The sequence below is a fragment of the Macadamia integrifolia genome, unplaced genomic scaffold, assembly GCF_013358625.1.
Source record: "Macadamia integrifolia cultivar HAES 741 unplaced genomic scaffold, SCU_Mint_v3 scaffold2690, whole genome shotgun sequence".
Classification (NCBI taxonomy): domain Eukaryota; kingdom Viridiplantae; phylum Streptophyta; class Magnoliopsida; order Proteales; family Proteaceae; genus Macadamia; species Macadamia integrifolia.
This window is the reverse complement of record NW_024868890.1, coordinates 32,366-36,308: the sequence shown is the minus strand read 5'-3', so window position 1 is coordinate 36,308 and position 3,943 is coordinate 32,366.

Sequence of the window (3,943 nt, the reverse complement as noted above, 5' to 3'; positions counted from 1 at the left end):
CCCCCCCCCCCCCCCCCCAAAAAAAAAACCCACAATAGGGATTCCCACGTAAACATCCATCTTGGAAGAAGGGATAATTTGAAGATGCTCCTCAGTGTGTCTTTTAAAGCTTGAGTTCACATTGGGGCTGAATTGAACCCATCGTTTTCACAAGATTTAAATGTTGTCCAGATTGACGACAATATTCACCAAGAATTGCGCCAAAGGCATGAAGTTCTTGTGAAGTAGCCTGGAAAAATAATATAAGATCATCTGCAAAAGCCATATGAGATATAGCTTCTCCTCTTCTTGACAATTTAATTCCTTGAATTCAGCCCAAATAAATATGAGGACAGAGGATCACCTTGACATAATTCCCTAGTTGGTTGAAACTATTCCAATGGGGAACAAGTGAACAATTAAGAAACATTTTTTCCAGGAAATTCCATTCCATATGATCATATGCTTTATTCATATCGATTTTAATTGACATAAAACCATAACAACCACGTCTTTTTAACTTGATCCTATGAAGCAATTCATGACAGATATGAATATTATCTTGAACATTGCGCCCCTTAATGAACCCATTTTGATTGAAGGATATTATTGAAATGAGAATGGGTTGCAGTCTTGAAACAATAGTTCTCGAAATTATTTTGTATATGTAATTGCCTAAGCTAATGGTGCTGAATTTTCCAATTGCAGTGGGTGGTCAACTTTGGGGGATTAGAATAATAAAAGTTTTATTCAAGGATTAGGAAAAGGAACCAGTATTCAAGTATTCCTTCACCATATGAACCACATCAGGACCACGAGCTTTAGAAAGAGAGACTCTATTTCAGTTAAACTTAACCCATTGAAATTCAGACTGCGGATGAGATTGCTCGCTTTCCTTCTTGTTGTAGTTAAATGTAAGAATCTAGAATTCATGTCCCCAAAATGGACCCAATCCAACCTAGATTTTTGGAACCATAATAATTCGTAATTTTCTCAAGTGTACCAATGCTCATCCATCATGGGAACTACTCCATGCTCTTGACAGGTTGGGGGAGATAGTGCGGGAAATGGATGCAGTACACACACAATTGGAGATCCAGATGCTGTTTACGGTAGGACAAGAACATAAATGAGAGTGGAGCAGCTCAAGCTTGTGCCTCTAGGAATATGGAATAGAAGTGTGGTTGTGATTCACTTGGCTATCAGCTACTGCAATTTTTAGCTTTGGTGGTCATGAAAATGTTATCGTACACCTACCACACTTCAAAATATAATTCAAAAATCAAAATATATCATATAAATGATCGGGCTAGTAGGTCAAGCCGATTGAGCTTACCATGCACCATGAAGTATTGTTTATTTATAAACTTTTTGGGCTCAAGCCCGACTTGTTTATTAAATGGGCTGCTCTAGGTTGTGCCATAAACATGCCAGGCTCAGTTGGGTCAGCCATGGAATTGACACCCCTACCTACTTCTAGTTATATTCTCCAGTGCAGAGGCCATGCTCTCAGACAGAGAACTCTTACCCATTATTAATTTGGGAGAAAATAAAAATGGGCTAACGTACGCTACATAGCCGAACAGCTGGACAGGGAACTCAATCCCCCCTTCCACTCTCACCTTGTGTGTAAGCAGGGTGGAAGGAGATGTTTTTTTTCGAGAATGCTTCATAGTATATAATGTACTGTCCCTTGTTTTGCATTTTGCGCAAAGGTTAAGTTGCGCTATTGCAACCTATTGGTTGTGGGTTCAAAATTTGGAAAACCTCTCCTATGAAGCAGGGGGTAAGGCTACGTACGTTTACCCCTCCTAGACCTTGCAGTAGTGAGAGCCTTATGCGTTAAGATCTTTTTTTTTTTTTTTCACTGTGTTTTTTATACTATAAATCGGTGTATTGGATACACAGTGTTTTGATCATAAACAAAAGAGTTGCTCAACACAAGATTCACAACTTTTTTGGAAAAGATCAAGGAGGGAGAATGAGACTTGTATGATTGGACATAAATCCAGATCTGGTGTCATTTTTTTTAAGGTGTTTACATTTAGAACAAAAAATTAATATTAGGAAAAATGGTTTCTGTGGGGGGGGGGGGATTGTGGCCCATACACCCACATACATGGGGATGAAAGACTAGCCCACCCCCCATTAATAGTAAATGACACCTCAGTTGATCCTTCCTTGTGTGCTCTCATTGGCTCGCATGCACATGCGGGGACCACACTCCCTCACAATAATCACTTCCCCTTAATAATATTTAGGGCAATAGAACTCTTCCCGCTTGCACAACTCCTACTCCAGTGCGCAAGCCAATGGAAAGCTACACGGGAGCATTGACCACGTAGGGGTAAGGCATCGAGATAGGAGCTGTGCAAATGGACAAAGTTCTTTCTCCCTATTATTTATGAGAAAAGATTAGGCACATCACCCGTGTACCATAAACTAGCGTCCTCTATGTCTATATAAGAAAAGAAAAATACAACTCGCCTGGTCAATTCAGATTTAGGTCAGAGTGGGCAACTGATATGGGCCCCGAGTCTGAGCGTGTAACCCAAATCGGCCCAATCATCCAAACATTGATCACAGAATCCCCCTTCTCCTGGTAGTAGAGGTCAATTTCATGCACAAAGAGTCAAGCGACAACCTTAGGGGGTGTTTGGTTTGGTAAATCAAATGGTGTATGTATCAGATATGAATGTCAATCTTTTGATAGACATTCTTCTGAATTATGTTTTTTTCTGAAAAATCATTTGGTTGCCTTGAGGCTAGTACATGTTTCTCGCTGGTTGAGATATTGACTTCCATAGAGAATGTCTGTCCGCTTTCTCCTTTTATACTAGGTGGTAAAAAAGTTGCTCAAATCGGAGTTTAAGTGTTGTGGTAAACTCATATTTGAAACACATCCTTTGTAATATGATCATTCATGGGAAGTAGGATGCTCACTTATGAGGGTCATCCTAGTGGAACCAAACAACTCCAAAAATTAAGAATCATCATTCTAAAGAATGTCATCCCAAAGATTTACAGAACCAAACACCCACTTATCACCTCAGCCACACTACGCCATTTCCCACGTCAAGCAACAACCATTAGATTATTAGAATATACTAATCAACTTTACTTGCCCTTTCCTTTTAGGGGAAATTTTACAATTCCTGCCTCAATAGGTCCCACTTAAAAGTTGTGACATGGCTCCATGATTGGCTACAAATCTACAATCATCTGACTGGTTTTCTCAGTAGGCCCAACTCAATATTCGAATCATAAGCTATGTTTGGAAGCTAAGAAAAAAAAAAAAATCAAAAAAAGAGACATATACAAAAATCGTTGTGTAATTATGAATTTTATCTTATTATGTCACTCTAATTATTATTATTATTATTATTTTCTTTTCTTTTGCCGGTTATTAAACCTAGCCATACTCCCCACTCCCCAGTGACTCTTTGGATAAAGACCCCACGTCATGGTCCCTAAAATAATACAGATTTTGATCGAGTGAAAGCCAAAACCTTCAAAGCTTCTCCAAAGTGACTGTTTGGACTTTTGCCAATGATGATGATTGGGTACAAGTGTACAACCATATAATTGCACCAATCATTCTATCTAGAGAGAGAGAGAGAGAGAGAGAGAGAGAGAGAGAGAGAGGGGTCAAACGTCAAAGATAAAGTCCAAGGACGGTGTATAAGACTTTGGTTGAAGCTTAAAGCAGACAGAACCATGCCAGAGGTATACATCTTGTGATAAACAAACACCATTAGCAAAAGAGATATATCCTCTACTGAATCTCCAATTCCTTCTTCTTCTCTCCTTTAAATTCTCTGCAAGCAGAAAAGCTCTTGATCAAACAGAAAACGAAGAAGACGAACTGCCTTCCATGAACAGTCAGAACGGTTGGTTCTTCCGCTAATTAATCCTTCATTTCTCTTCTCTTACAAAATCTAAGTTCAGGAGTATATAATTAGTT